Below are 16,403 nucleotides of genomic sequence, written 5' to 3'. Positions count from 1 at the left end.
GTTGGACCCTGAGATAACTCCTTGTCCTGAGATTGTTTGGCCCAATTCCTATAGCATCCTGGTCAGCCTGGAGGACACTGATGTTCCAGGGTCCCTACAAAGAGTAGTTTAGAAGTGAAGGGATCCTATGCTGCAAAAACACGTCATTTTTGATTGCTTTCAAGACACGTAAAATGGTGTGTGGGTCAAAAAAGGCAAAGCTTGAATCCAGAGGTTGGAGATGAAGAGCAATTGAGTCATCCTAACGGCAGAAGAATTGCTTTAAGGTGGAGATTTGCCCCTTAGTTTGTTCCTCGGTCTGCTAATTCTGCGATTCCTCCCACACTGGCTGTGTCCTTGGAGCAAAGCAGCAGGCAGCGGYGGGTGCAGGTGCCTGCGCGCAGCGGCTCGGAGCTGTGGGCACGCGCGGCTCCTCAAGGGTTAACTCCATGGGACATCCCGCAGCCTCCCCTCCCGACSTTTCATGTATTTCAGCACACTTTATGTCACTTTTGGGGACAAGGGGTGACCAGATGAGCCCGATGCGCCCTGTGTGCAGGGGCCGGGCGGCTGCACTTGCAGCGTTCCGGCGACGGAGAGCAGTGTGTGCATTGCACAGGGGCTGCTCCGGAGCCCCGGCACACGGACATGGCCTGTGGCCTCTTGCTGGGGTTTGCCTTAGCCATAACTTAGCGCTGCTTTATTGCGCTCTGCTCTCAGATGTTGCCGAGCTGTAAGGAATTGTTAAGGACACGGAAATAACACAGGCTGGCTTCCTTGCGATGCACAGTGCAGGCAGCAGGAGTGAGAAACCTGGCTGTAAATCCAGGAAAGTAAAAGAAAAAATTCAATTAGCCAATCTAATGCAAGGAGTCCTTTCTGGAAAGAAAATACATCTTGAGGTCCCTCTTTGGGGAAGAAAGTGTGCTGTGTTTATGGTCTCCTCTTGAAGGATTTAGGGTTCTTCGGCTGTACATTATGATGTTGTTCCCCGGCGGGTTTAACCAGCCTTTATTCTGCCCAGCAGCTGTGCAAGGAAGCCCACGTCCCGTGAACAGGCATGTTGTGGGATGTTCAGTGACTCCTGTCTGAGCCACGGCCCTGCCTGGGGACAGGCGGCCAGCCCAGAGGGACCTTTGGGCTGACCTAGTGCAGTCACCCTTTGCTCTCTAAGCACCTTCAGTATTTAGATAACACTTGCAAAGTGTTTTCAGCCGCTGATAAAGTCAGGCTGGGCAGGGAGATGGTGTGAGGAACACCTGGGAGTCATGCTTGCTGTAGCGGGATTGGGAAGATTTTGAGGATGGTGGTTTCATGGAGAGCAAATTCACATGGATTCACATGGACGTCACAAATTCTCACTGTGCTGTGCAAACTGATTTGGACAGCAGGTTGGACGGCGGCTCTGTGTGGGCAGCTAAATCTTGCCCAGAAAGCCAGGCTTGCAGGAGATGCAGCCGGCCTGGCCTTCCCCAGCTCCTTTCCTTTAGGAAATGCCGAAGGGGGGGTCTCCCCCGTGGTCCTGATCCTCGTGAGCAGCTGTGCCGGGAGGGACCGACTCTGAATACCGCATTCCTCCTGACGCTGAAAATGCTCCAGGTCCCCAGGACRTCCCGTCCCTTTCCTCGCAGAGCCGCGGGGCCGTCCCCTTCTCGCAGCCTCAGCCCGTGCTCCTCTCGCACTCGGCCTCCCCGTGTGTCCCCATGTGGCTGCGGGTGCAGCCGACTGCGGGGCCACCTGCAGCAGCAGGGAGCYGGAGTGGCACCGTGTAAGGGGAGAAGAAAGAAAATGCRTATTTTAGCCTYCAGTTCAGCAGTAATTATCGCAGCCCGAAGCTGACAAATAGCCAGGGGAGGTGTTGGCAGAGCTGCCRCTGTCCCAAGCGGTGCTGCCGGATGGGGTTCCTGCACAGTTGGGGTTACTGCACAGATGAGGTCACTGTTGTTGGATGGGGTTACTGCACACACACACGTGGCACAGGGCTGGCACATTGAGGAGTTCACTCCCTGCTCCTTGCTCCACAGGACAGCAACCCTTGCCTTACCCACTTTCCATGCCTCTTGGTTGGCAGGGCGTCCTGTCTGTCCCACCATGGCTTCACACGTTTGCTTTAGAGATTGTATTTGGCAGCCCCTTGTCTCCCATCCATGAGCATCTCCCGCTTGAAAGGGCATCTGTGCGTTGAGTTTCCTCCAGCTGCTGTTTTCAGCAGGCCTTGAGATGCTGATAACATCAAATATCGTACATGGCACACTGCATTCCTGTCTGATCTTCATCGAAGCCAAGCAGCTGTCTGAATGTGCAGACCTCCAAAGGATCAAAATAACCTCCAGGGCAGAGGCTGAAGCTCCCCTGCTCATCACGGCTGCGATGGGCAAGAGGACCTGGAGGCACATGGGGAGCCACTCTCACGTCTGGGGTGAGTTCAGCCCGTGTGGAAGAAGAGCTCCAGATACATACATTGTGCAGATACCTCAATTTTACGTTTCCTTCGTGCTACACTCTTGATCTGTGAGGACATAGTTGGACTATTGCAGGGAGGTTTGGGTTTTTATTACCTCCCCACTATAATAAACGGTGGACGAGGGGAGAAGAATAGCGATACAGATAGGGATGGAAAGGCTTTTGGCAGGGGAAAAGGACTGAGAAAAAGAGATACTGCCAGTGTACAAAGTAATGCTGTGAGCGATTGCCCCGCTGCTGGAAACGAGGAGATCTGCAAGGAGGGAGTCACTTCCGAGCCGTCCTGACCAAACGCGTCTTCTAAGGACGGGACCCTTTCCAGAAAGCGTTTTAACAGCCCGGTTTCATCTGTGGGCTGGGAGGGGAAACAGGCAATAGGTGCATTTCCAAGCAGAAACGTTTACAGTGTTAAAATAATGCTGAGCCAATTTTCTGGAAATCTCAATTRTTTTCTCTTTGTAGATTATAAAGTCGACTGAGGGTCTCCCCTAATACCTGCAAAAGTCAATGGGAGATTTTGCATTAGATCTCCAGGGAACTGGATCAGTTTGGTTCCCAGCTGCAAAGCCTTTAAGCTTTGCTATTTTTGAGCTATGTGGAGGTAAGGTTTACATATTGGTAAATTGTCCTTCTTGCTCTGTGAGCTCTAGAAGCTTGATGCTAATTCTACACAAGTTTTTGGAGGATGCACGATGTGTAAGTTAGACCTGAAATCAAATATAAGAAGCGTGTGTGTGTGTTTGTGCTGTAGGCAATGCCAAGGGCTGGTCTAGCTTTAGGAAGCAGCTGCCTGGGGTTGCTCTCCTGCTGTTGAGCAGGACATTCTCTGCTTTCCCTTGGCCTAGGAGAAGCAATGCAGGGCGGCGCTGCSCTTCGTGATGTGCTCAGTGTGCTGCCATTTAGGCCAGGCAGAGCTTGGGAGCTGTGGCCAGCCCCAGAGGTGACTGCAGCTCTCACGTTCTGCGTGACAAAAGCCAGGGACCCAGCGCCCTGCCAGGCCCAGCCTGGCACACACCCGGCTCCGTCCACCCCCACATTTCCTGTGTGCTACCAGCAATTGCATTTTTATGGCCTAAAATGTGCCCTTCTTGCAAGTTTCCTTCCAGAGGAGAGTTGATTTAAAAATCAATCTTTTTTTTTACTTTTTTTTTTAGTCAAACACCTGAAGTGCTTTTGACAGGTAATTTCCAGGAAAGCAGAAACTATGCCCACTAAAACAAAACCTGGAGATTTTCCACCTGGTGCGGTGTGCATCCGAATCACAAAAGCCAGGTCTCTTCTGAGCACAGCTGAGCTGCGGGTGGAAATTCCTGTCCCAAAGAGAGAGGCGCTGGCCTTTTGAAGGGCACATAGTGAAGGAATTTTGCTTTCTCCCTAAATTTGCCCAGAAGCAAAATGTGCGAAGGGCGGCCGCTGCTCGCTGAGCCCGGCACGTGCGCCAAGAGGTGCCCAGAGCCGGGATCATGCTCATAATAAGAGAACAATTTAGTAGCAAGGGCCTTAACATGCATAAGGTGAAGCCAGCCACTTAGCTGTGCCTGGCAGTGCATTTCCAAGGTGCTTCCATGAGGAACGTTCCTGTTTTCCTTGTGCAGCTCGGGGTAGTTAGTTCTGCGAGAGGGTTGACACTTTGCTCTGCGCTGGTTTCTTTGGTTGCTCTGATTTTAAGAGATTGACCCTATTAAAAAGATCTCTAGGGTAACGGCTGGAGCACGCATGTGGAAAACAGAATGAGAATTAAGTACCTGTTTGTCAGTTCTGATGAAGTTAAATATTTAAAAGGCTGCGTTTTTAAAAGTGCAGATAATATAAACTAACTGCTAATGCTGGAGAAAAAAATTAAAATTACATTAGATACCTGACATACTTCTTCCTTATGAGTTTGAGGAAAATCGTCTCCTGATGCCGTGTGTACCTGGTGGGAACAGCCGCTTTCGTTGTTTCATTTCCATCTCAAAAGAGTCTCGACATCAAAGGTCAAAATCATCAATACATAGCCAAGCTAATTAATAGCTCTTAGTATCCCTATAAAACCCATTTTTTAACATCACTTTCATTTAATTCCAGTCATGTCCACCAACTTGATAAACTTTTTTATAAGTTCTGTATTTTGTAAAATTAATTGCACTTTTATTCTTGTGTTCTGAGTTAATTATAGAGCTAGCAAGGTTTATCTCTTATACATTAAATCTAGCAAGTGCTCTTTTAGCAATCAATTGATATTTAATTACAAGAGAGAAGCTGCCCTATTAAATCTAAATTAAATGCTCATTCAAGACTATTAAAGTGTTACTAGAGCATCAGACAGCAAATGCTGTACAATGCTGCATAAACCTCTTTGTGAGTGGTTTTCTAGCRCTGCTTTGTAAACTTGGATAGAAAAGATGACCTCGGATGACATTTTCTTCAATTTTGGCAAAGTCCTTAGCAAGATTACCTGTATAAAACCAGCTGTATTTAATGGCAATGCAACGCAGTGACTTCCGAGGGCTCCATGCCAAGGTCTTCGTGGCTCCCCCGGTGGTCCAGGCCAAACTCCACGTCTTCCTGCCCGGCCACGCTCATGCCACCCTCGCCCCTGGGCCATGTCACACAAGCTGGAGGCCATGGAAGCACCTGGGCAGTGGAGAAGGTTGAAGATGCCCCAGCTTTTTGCCCGTTTTTCTCCTCCTTTCTCGCTGCTTTCTGACARCCCAGTAAGAGACCAGTATTTGCCTTGAACCGCTGGTAGCTGTAAGTGGTGAGTGGACAAAATGACAGTGACATCTTTAAATAAAGTTTTTTCTGTGTGATTTAACATTGAATTTCATTGAATATTCGTGATACCTCAGATTTCTGTGTAGCCTCTCGTGACCAGGATGGCTGAAGTGCTAAGCCAGGAGTTGTGGTCCAGGCAGGAAGGATTYGTACCTAAAAAACTAAAAAGCTCATTTTAAAAATTCATTTAAAGTGATAGCTGTTTAAAAAAACGGTGTGGGGCACAGCCACAAGACTGCAATAAGTTTTTGCTTGGGCAAGATTCTCTTACAATCTTGAGCTAACAAGTGAGGCTGGCTCTGGGTTTGGCTCGTTAGCAAAGCCAGGAGCTGCCAAAGCCCAGGAGCAAAGTCAGTACCGGGTGTGGAGGCTGAAGCACCYATTTGGACTAATGGAACATTGTATTTGAACTGGGAAAGATTTTTAAAAATTTCTCATAAAGAAAGCTGTACCTGTGTTAAATAGCCAAAAAGTTGGTTTYGTTTTTGTTCTGCTTTGCTGTTGTTGCTGGTCCATGTGGAAGGCATTTAAGCGACTTATATTTCAGTCCTGAAAGAGGAACTTCCATTACTCAGTATAAGCCATTATTTCTATGAGTTATGGGTCATCCATCAATTAAATTTATAATGCATCATACATATTCATGCCAACACGTTCTTAGAAGACTAATGTTAACTTTGGTTTCCCTTGGCCTGTTTTCCATCTCCATTACCTGCCCTCTGCAAGCTTCCCATTTAAAAGAAGTCGGCGCAAATTTTTCTTTAATAATTTTGACCGGTTAATGGTTAATGGTTGAGCAGCCCTGCGAAACGCAGCGGTCCAGGCCGAGGTGGCAGTTTGGACAGGGGGTTAGCTGCAAAGTTGGACCTCGAGGCACTAAACACTTTTCCTTTTAAGTAACTGGCTTTGTCTGTTCTTTTTTGTTTGTTTTGGTTTTTTTTGTTTTTTTTTTTCTTTCATCAGAAGAACAAAATTGTCTCTTTTGCAAGGTGAGACAAAACCCACTCTTCACACAGCGGGATAAGGAGGGGGAAACTCTTTCAGGCTGAGCAACAGGAAGCAGGAGCACTGCAAGAGCATCGRACAGTTTTGTGCTGCTCGTGCAGGAGCCAGATCTTTTACAAAACGCCTCCCTTGGAGCACGGAGAAGTTGGAAGTCAGCACGGACTGCATTTCATGGGTGACCCCCTTGCTTTTGATCAGCCTCGCACTCTGCTCCCGGCTCTCGCTCCTACCAGGAGACAACGATCCCTCTGTCGATATTTAAGACAAGAGGTGGCCGAGGTGGCCGAGGAGCACCAGCGCGCGGCTCATGGGCAAGTGCAGCTCGCGGAATGCCGGCTTTTCCGGTGCGGGATCCAGCAGAAGGGGCTCGGCCGCGAGCATCCCAACGGCTTCCCGTGCCTCTGCCGGAGATTCCCTCCCAGGGAATGGATCCAGGGAAGGGAACGCAGGATTTCCCTGCTGCAGCTCATTCCCTGTCCATGCGGAATGAACCACTCCAATGCACACCTGGTCCTTGGTTTACCCCAGACAACAGTAAATGGAAATAACCTTTCTTTTTTTATTATTATTTTTTTTTTATTTTCCTTCTGAGGAATGAAATTCTTCTTTTTGAGCAGCTGTAAGAAGTTAYTGCTAGGGTTCCAACAGCTGGTCGTGCTGCTGTCCTTGGGTGCCTGTGTGTGTCCTGGTTGTGAGCACGGGAGCAGGTGGCAGCCGCACGGAATGCCACGATGTGCTCGTGGCCGTGACGCGGCCGGTGGCACCAGGGAGATGCTAAAGTTTTATTTCCCAGTTGCAGGTTTCGCGTTCCACAGTGCTTCTCATTTGCAGAGCTTGGCACAAAGGAARATGTCAATAGTTAGGAGTATGGATGAGTCTTATGGTCCCATTTTAATTCCCTCATCTTCTGCCAAAGAGACTGCTCTAATCCTTAATTATTCCCTAAACTGCTTTTCCGATTTACTGGAACTACTTCAAACTGAATGTGAAGGTCTCTGGGCTGAATCCTTAAGCTATACTCCGGCATTAAGATGTGTTTCTCATACCTTGCCATGAAGCGTATCTTGACTTAGGGCACAAAAACTTGAGAAGAGTTTAGCGTTTAGGTCAGCATTTGAAGTAAGTGAACAAAAAAAAAAAAAAAGACATATTCTGTCTAAGCAGAGGTAGTAGTTGAAAAGCAGCACTTGGCCAAGTGGTTTATTGGTGTGGTCAAGCTGTGGTTCAGCTGAACCAAGCTTATTTTTGAGTRGGAAAGGTTGGACAGATTGCTTTCCATGCCCAGCCTCAGCATCTCCAGGWGCTTGCTGGTCCCTGCTGAGCCACTGGCAGACAATGCCAGGTACATCCATGAGACCATCACCGTGAGACAGGGCAGACGTGGTGTTGCTGGGCTGGCCAGGGTCTTTCTCAGCAGTTCTCCTTCCAGTGGCATGGTCAGTGGTGGCCAGCAGCGGTCAGCGGTGGTTGGTGGTGGTCAATGGTGGTCGACAGTGGTCAACAGTGGTCAGCGGTGATCAGTGATGATTAGCGGTGGCCACCAAGGAAGGGACAACAGGAGCTGCCGATACTGAGGGCTCCCTCCGACCGTGACGGCCACTGCTGATCACTATATCCTGAGCGCATTAAAGGTTCGCACTTTTGTTGAGTGTGTTTCCTTCCAACTCCTGTGTGTATTAACCTAATTTCTTCTTAATTGAAATCACATGGTTTTTAATGTCTTTCTACAATATTTCCCTGTCCGCAGCGGTAGATAAAAATCTCACCCTATTAGATATTGCCACCAACTCAGCACATTAATATTCATCATTACCTTTGGTGTGCTGCCTTTCAATTAATTTCCAGCCCACATGAAAGTGCTTCTCTCTAAGCCTATTTAATTAATTTTCAAGGTAAAATTTCTCTGAGACTGTATCTGCCACTTCACTCCAGATATAACACAGATGCCTTGAATCTGTTTTGATAAGTCTATTGAAAAAAGAAAACAATCCAGTTTGRCTAACAAGATATAGTTTTGATACATTTTACTGCCAGTGCTTTTCTGTACCACTTCAGAATGAGAAGATCTGTTATTCCTGATGTGGAGAGGGATTGCCTTAGAAACTGGGCTGCTGGTGAAGAGMAGTCCTGGGATTTTATGAGCCTCGCTCCGCAGTCACGCACTGGAGTGAGATTGCATGGGTGCTTCAAAGGTGACAGGGAGTGAACGGCCAAAATTCGCATTGTCCAGCAGGAGGCCAGGGAACGACAGCAGGACTTGAGCTCTGCTGCAGGGGTAGCTGCTGTGTACGTCTAGTCCGTTGTGTTGGGCAGAGCTCATGGGGGTTGCTTGTTCTTTTGAGTAGAGACAGCTTATTCTAATTGCACATATGTGTGTYGCTACAGGGTGCAGCGGCTGAAGCAAGAACATCTTGGCTGGGAGGTGCAGCCTGCATGGAGGACGGTGCTGCGGACACAGCGGATTGACCACAAGAGGCCATTGCGCCTCTGCCCTGTGTGCTGAGGTAGGCGTTCCTGTGCATACACACCGTCGGACGTACGCGCTTCCTTGTCCAAACTGTATGTGAACCCTTCACCTCAATCATAATGATTATATCAGCAGGTGACCAAGACAAAGGCTTTTTTCCTGACATTTTTCGGATAAAATATAAAGTAGTATTCAATGTCACTCTAGCTGGCTTTCAGAAAGATTTGTGGGTTTGGTTGTGAAGCTGGATATTATAACTAATGACTTGAAGTAAAAAATTACTGGACAGATGTTGCCTTCATGACAAGYTTGATTGAGTAAATGCCAATGAAAAGTAGTTCCTCGTAACAGATTCATCTCCTAACATTAAGGATATCAGGATATCCTTGACAAAGTTTAAAAGAAGAGCAAAACAAATGCACTTGTTAGGTTGGCTGAAAATTAAGTGGCCCAGACTTGGGTTGATCACTCCCTCCCTGCATGGTTCAGTTCCTCAGAACGTCCCCTGCTCACTGCTCTGTTCAGCATTCTCATCTCAAACCCTCTATATATTTCAAAAATAAAAAGGAAAGCAAGGTGATTGCTGAGAAGAAACTAAAGTAGCCAAAGAGCATGCCAAGAATATCAGAAAACAACATATAGGCATTAATCCAACGAGTTTATGTACAAAATTATTCTTCTGAAGACCACAGTGTTTTCATTTCCAGCTATTTTACAGCTGTTGGTGGTGGCTCTGCATCTAACAAGTACAGTAGCGTTGAGTTCTTTTCTTGATTTTGTTTTCTATACCACGTAATCTTTATGTTTGTAGAGGGACAGGCATATTGTTAAGTCTCTAAGCTTGATGGGCTCAACTCCTGCTCAGATTTGGAAGCGAGGGGATTTGTGTGTAGTTACTGAGAATATATAAAGCAAACAATGCTCTTTCTTTGAAGGATGGAGCATATTTTATCTGAGATACTGCATGCATTGAAGCCTCTGCTTGCCTGGGTTATCCACACTATCACAATCCAAGTAAAAATAATAATAAGAGAAAAAGCCAAGGTAAGGGGCAAGACCAATGTAAGTGATGTATGGAGTCTTATAGGGTGTATGAACCTGTGAAGGGCTAAGCAGAGTAGTAGGTATCTTGTATCACAGTCCTTGGTGACTGTTGTTAAGAAAGAAAATGACCTCCATGATGGTGGTTGTTTATTCCAAATAATGTATTTACAGAAATATATATATGACTATCTTTAATTTTTTAACTTTGCTCTGGTTTTAATAATACTTGAACAGTTAGGAGTTGCACTATAGGAATAGACCCCAGCGGGGCAAGTTGTTATGTGAACATATAATGCCTTGTTAGGAAGCCACTCAAAAGCCAAGAGAGTAAAGAGGACTCTGAAGTTTAAGTGAGTGGAGGCCTCTGAAAATATAAGGGAGTTTGGGGGAAGGATCTGATGTGAATGCAGGATTGTGGCATTCTGGGCTGCTCCAGGCTCCTACACTGGCACTAGGCCAGAGGGGACTTTGGCTTTTTCTGAGCTGTCTCTGCATCAGTACAGATCTTCTGTCCTTAATAGAGGAGTCTGATTTCTACAAGAGTCTTTTTATAATAGCAATCTGGCATATTATAAGCCATTTCTTTTTTTTCATGGGGTTTGACTCTTTTCATGGGGTTTGGCTCTTTTACATGGCTTAATTCCAGGTTTGACGGTTTAATTCTTGTTTGGGGGAGAAGGAGCTGGGGAGAAGGCAAGAGAGAGGAAGGGACACTAGTTTCACTTCTGGAAGTGATAGTAAGGTACATTTTTGAGAGAGAAAGTTTCTGATTTGTTCTTTCCTCTCCATTATATAATCAGCATCTTGAATCTAATACCCCTTTCGTGGACTTTTACAAATAAAGTCCAGATCACTGTTTCAGTTGAACATTATAAAGACAGAGGAACTCCAGCAAACCAGCCCCTTGCAGAACACGTGGCTTCCCTGGGTGCCASGTGTTGGCTGTGTGAGACACTGCAGGAGGAGCTTTAGGAGAAGGAACGAGTTCTGCACAAGGTCAGAGTCATTTGTGCAGCTGGAGCACTGCACTTTAAATCCYATTTGTATCGACAAAAATCTGCCTCTTACATGGCTACCGTGGCAGGTCATCCAGGTGTGCTTGTGTTTATGTAGATGGTTAAATTTTCACCAATTAAAGTCTAGGGATCAGTTCTGGGTCAGAAGGAAAGGCCATTCATGAAATGTGTCTGCACCTTGTGAATGACTTGGTCSTTATGTGCATGGCCTGGTTTGCAGCATACTGTATTATACTGAGCTTATTCCTGCTTTGCTTCATAGGAGTCTTCTTTTTGATACTAAAAGAGTTAAAAGAGGTTCTAAATACTTACCTTTGGCTACACAATGCAAGTAATAGAGATAAGAAATCAAGTCTATTACAGGAATTTGTGGTGCATAYGAAGAGAGAAGTCCTGGCTAAGACATTTCCCTGGGTCTGAAGGAGCCACGTGCTCCTTAGGGATACATGAATGTCCCTGTGCCTGTCTCTGATGGCTTTCCTGGCCGTACTGTGATATGGATCCCACATATGCTGTCCTTGCTGTGTTGTGCGTAGGAAAGAGGTCTTCCACAAGGAAGGCTCTTTGAGTGCCCTTCTCCGGGACCTGGGGCTTATGTGAGAGCAGCTCAGCACCGTGCACAGCCCTGCTGTGATGGGTACACAGAYGGTTTTGTACGTGAAGTGTCACCTGTTATTGCTCAGAGATGAGAAGATCCAAAGATGAAAGCYTGACACAGTATTGGAATTTGGAGAGGATACAAGAAAGCACAGAAGGAAAGAGAAAAGTAGCAGCAAGGGCAATCCGGATTTTTGGGAACAGAAAGGAGAGAGAGGATGGTGTTCATTCACAGGGAATGCCAAATGTATTATTAGCAATTGGCCAAGAAGATTCTCACTTCTTTCTGAAGCACTGAAGATTCCTTGCTGGCCTTCTCTCTGTAAAAAGACAGGTAGCTGCTTTGTTCTCTTCTTTTGGAGGGAACCGTCACTGCAGTGTCTTGGTTTGTGCACAGTTAATGAAAATCAAGATAAAGGCTAATGAGCCAGTAATAAGCAAGAGTATGAGCTCATTGCAAAATTTAGCTGTGGACATAATCAAGGAGATTTACAGCATCCATTTTAAAAATTATTTACATCTCCTGTGGCAACTTGCTATTAATGGAGCATAAATCAATAAGAAATTAATTCCAAACTGTTCCTAAGKCTGTGTGAACTGCAAGAAAATCCTAGGAGGCAATTCATAAATAGGAGCCTGGGAGAAACACGTGGCCACAGTGGCTTTCCCAAGGTCTGCAGACTGCAGAAGCCATTAAAAGGTCCATTACAAGAGGGATCTGCAGCGGTGGCAGATCTGCCCGTAACCCCAGGGACCCTCTGAGCACAGAACAGTACTCCCAGGTCAGGCATCCATCCAAACACAGGCACATTCCCTCTTTCCCCTCCTCTCCCTGCCTTGCTCCCTCTCCTTTCCTCCATCCATACCTCTCTGCAAAGGCCAAATGCAGAATTGCTCTCAGATAGAGGAATGACTCCTGTTCACTCCAATATGCTCCAGTATGGACCCGAAAGACACAATCCAGATATCAGCATTGCTGCAAAAAAAGGCAATTCCTGTAACACTGTAACAGCATGGCCAGCATCTCCAAACACCSATTTAGCTTCACTCACACGGAGACCTTTTCTGTGCTTATTCTCWGATTCCCAAACTCTTGCAGGTATGTAGCTGGAGCAGGGAAAGAGTGAGGGCCATCAGGTGAAGGGGATGTTGTCTTCCTGACAACTTTTCCTCTTTGATGCTGAGCTGCTGAAGTCCCTCCACTCTCGGGGGATAACAGTGCCCAAGCACTGCAGATGGTGCACGCAGCACGGGAGGAGCTGAGGGCCCCAGTGGCAGTGCTGGGAGGTCCAGAGGGATTGGTGTGCCCTTAGAAAAGCCACTGAACTGTCAGGTGCAGTCTTAGCGTTCTCAGTGAAACTGAATTTCGACAGAAAATGCCGAGGCTGTTGTCGTAGTTGTATTTATAGTCTGCATAGCCTTAACTCAGTGTGGGATGAATCTAGCCTTTCAATTACTTTGAACTAGGTAGGTTTGGTTTCATTTTCAAACTTTCTCTGAAACATTTTGTCTTTAAAATCCTCCATTTGTGATTTTATTGCCTGATATCTCTGTATGCAGCCTCAAATGTGAAGCTTAAACTAACATGCAGGCAGTGACAGCGYGCGGAGGGAGCTGCAGCGGCAGCATGTGCAGGAGAAGAGGGCTCCTACGCGAGCTGTTCTAGAGAGTGCAATGGTTAGGCACCTGGTGTTGAACCAGCAAGGGCATTCCCTGCAAAAGGAACTACATCTCGATGTCCTGGCAAACCTTTCAGGAAAAGAGATTGTCACTGACACACACTCAGGGTTCCAGTGGCCAGCAGGGCTGTCCTGCTGAAGGCTTCATCCAGCTCACAGGGGTTGGAACRTAGCTGAAAGCTGGACCTAGGAGGGCCAAAAACCCCATAGGAGGAAAAGAAGGAGCTGTGGGAATGTGTTTTAGGCTTGCTAGCAGTACATGATCACTCTCCTGCAAAAGAAGAGCGATGAAAAGCCAGGTTTAACATCCATGAACATTCATGTTCACTCGTCACTCTGTGTCTGCAGCGACACCTGGGCGCAGGGCTCGTGGGGCYGGCCGCGTTGCTGTGAGCAGCTCTAGCTCCACAGAAACGGGAGTGTGATGCTTATGGACTTGAGGCGCCTCACAAAGATCACCAAGTAGCAGTATCAGTAAATTAAACCTCTATGTTGGTGCTGGTCTACCTTGTCCTTACCCATCTCCTTTCTGCATGAGGCTCGTGCGAGCTCCAGCTTCTTYGGTTCCGCCAGCACCAAGTGAGTTTGATGTTTCAGGAGCGGACAGTTGAAGCAGGGTGTCCTTCCTTGGAGAGCTGAGCTTGCCGATCTGCTGGAGTGTTGTTACGGGTTCGGAAAACCTCATAATGAGTGAGTTTAAAATGCACCAGACGTTCCTGGCACTTGCTAACGGATTGTTGCGAAAATAATCATTATRGTGCATTATGCTGAAGTGTTTGTTTTGTATTAATTGTTCTGACCTTCTTCATCTGTATTTGATGAGATTTCTATGCATAATTAAAAGGCCCTCCAGGAAAAAAAAATTGTCAGCAAACTAACCTATAGGACAAATAAATGCAGATCATTCCTATCACCTTAATTCACTTAAAAATCAGCCTTTCTTTTTCCTTCAGATTTTCTCCTTCATCCATGCTTAGCATGAGCTAACTATAAGCCGCTTTAGCCTATTATTAAGCTACATACAGATTTTTTTCAATTCTGAAGCCCAGGTTTTTCTTCTGCCTGTTGTATAAAGCAGGSAGGTGTTTATTTAGAAATACAAAGTGAAACAGTATTTAGAGAAAATATCCTTTGGAACATATCAGATGATGGGGCAAARTGCCTTGCAAAGGTGCACTTGCCAGGTGCCTGCCTTAGGCTGAGGTTCCTCACTGGGCCATGAGGCTGAGCCTACCKTGAATTATTTTATTCAGTTTCTATTAGCCAGAACAGTGCTTATCTTATTGAGAGGAGCTAATTTGAAATAGCAGAATGATCCTATGCCTTCAGATTGGGACTTCCACATTGTCAGGTGTTTTGCTGTAGATTTTACGTTTACAGTCTCCTGGAGAAGTCACCTGAATGTGGTTAATTTATTAAGGCCATGGGAGGAAAATAAAGGGGAGCAAAGGGTGGGAGATTTGTATTTTCTGCAAAGTTTAGGGCAGGAAGCTATGTGGAAATGTGGAGGCCTAGAGCAGGCCCTGGGAGAGGTGCAGTTTTCATTGCTTCTCTGCAATCATAAAGCTATTGCAGCACTGATGATGGAGCAGTGAGAAGGTGCTGCTGCATGGGAAGGGCACAGCAATGTTTGCTCCTTCACTTTGCTCCTTCCTTTGTAAGACTGTCCTGGAAATTGTTTTGCCTTGATCTATTCCTTGGTGACCTGGGTGAGGGGACAGAGTGCACCCTCAGCATGTTYGCTGATGATCCCAAGCGAGGAGGAGTGCCTGCTGTACCGGAGGCTGTGCTGCCATCCAGGGGACCTGGACAGGTGGAGAGGTGAGCAGAGAGGAACCTCATGAGATTTGATGAAGGTAAGTGCAGGGTCYGGCCTCTAGACAGGAACAACCCCAGGACTAAGACAGGCCTGGGGTGACCTGCTGGAGAGCAGCTCTGCAGAGGAGGACTTTGTGGACACCAGGCTGACCGAGAGCCAGCAATGTGCCCTTGTGGCCAGAAGGYCGATGGTCTCCTGGTGCCTTGGGCAGTGTTGCCAGAAGGTTGAGGGAGGGGATCCTGTCCCTCTGCTCTGTTGTGCCCTGGTGAGGCCACATCTGCAGGGCTGGGTCCAGTGTTGGTCTCTCCAGGACAAGAGGAGTGTGGCACTACTGGAGAGAATCCAGTATGGGCTACAGAAATGATCTGGGACTAGAGCATCTGTACTGTAAGGAAAGACTGAAGGAGTTGGGCCCCTTCAGCCTGGAGAAGAGCAGACTGTGAGGGATCTTATCAGAGTGTCTGAATAATTAAGGACTAGTCAAGAGAATGAGGCCAGACTCTTCTGGGTGGTGGCCAGTGCCAGGACAAGGGGCAGTGGGGACAAGGTGAAGCCCAGGCAGCTSCGTGTGSCCGTGAGGAAGAACTTGTTTGGTGTGAGGGTGCCCGAGCCCTGGCCCAGGCTGCCCRGGGAGGCTGCGGAGGCTCCTGCTCTGCAGATCTTCCCAAGGCRCCKGGATGCGCCCGGGTGCCCCGTGCTCTGGGTGTCCCTGCGGGAGCAGGGGCTGCGCTGGGGGATCCCTRGGGGTCCCTTCCAACTTCCATCATTCTGTGATTTGATTATATCCTCCTGGTAGTTTTACTGGCAACCCCAGCACAGGAAACGGCTGCAAACAGTGCTCGCATGTTTGTGTGGGTAAAATAAAACCCAGTTAACGTCGGCACGATGGTACGGTGCTGGTTCTTTCCTTTCTCCTATGCTCAGCCATTACATAAGTAGGGTGAGTTTCTGCTGTATTGCCTCTGTGAGTTATCTGTTGTTCTGAAGCCTCGGAGGAGGCAAAGGATGAGAAGGCTCTGGGACACARGAGATGAGCAGTTAGGGAAGGAAAAGGCTATTCAGGATGGAGATGTGTGAAAGGACCAAGTCCTGGTAGGACATGGAGTTTGTTGAGGATCTCACAGAGCAGCTTTCATCCAGGGATGTGAGCAGAGCTCACTGCCAAGTCTGTATTTAAATAATAAATGCTGGCTATGACTGTTTCCATCTCCATGACTGGAAATGGATATACATGCACACATTTCTAAATAATAGTTTTCCAAAGTGTTGTAAGTGCGTGTGACAAATCTACCGAGCTCACTAAATAGAGTTAAAGGAGATGAAGCGCAGCAGGCTGAGGACCAGAGCTGAGTCCTCAAAGAAGTCAAGTGCCCAAGTGCGTAGCACCCCGGCGCTTGCATAACCAGATTTGCATCTCTTTAGCGCTTTTCCTCCCAACAGCCTTGACATTTTAAGTTGGTCAATAGAAGTGAATTTGCATCAATTCATTAATTTTGAAAAGCAACTGGGATGCGTTTTGAAGAAAAGCATGTAGTTAGAAAGGTTAATAGTTGTTTCAAGCTGCTTGGTTAAAATCA

The 16,403-nt window shown here is 47.1% G+C and overlaps 1 long non-coding RNA gene across 1 annotated transcript in view; it reads left to right on the top strand.

Moving 5' to 3' along the window:
- The window catches only part of LOC112957790, a 150,823-nt gene that overhangs the window by 127,663 nt on the left and 6,757 nt on the right, over positions 1 to 16,403 (top strand). The window contains exon 2 of the long non-coding RNA XR_003251270.1: positions 8,590 to 8,708. This is a non-coding gene — a long non-coding RNA (uncharacterized LOC112957790). The remainder of the gene's footprint in view (positions 1 to 8,589; positions 8,709 to 16,403) is intronic.

This window comes from Nothoprocta perdicaria, unplaced genomic scaffold, assembly GCF_003342845.1.
Source record: "Nothoprocta perdicaria isolate Ctin4 unplaced genomic scaffold, notPer1 scaffold_76, whole genome shotgun sequence".
NCBI classification, from domain to species: Eukaryota; Metazoa; Chordata; class Aves; order Tinamiformes; family Tinamidae; genus Nothoprocta; species Nothoprocta perdicaria.
Note: the sequence above shows the minus strand (reverse complement) of the source record. Positions and strands in the feature narration are given on the sequence as shown.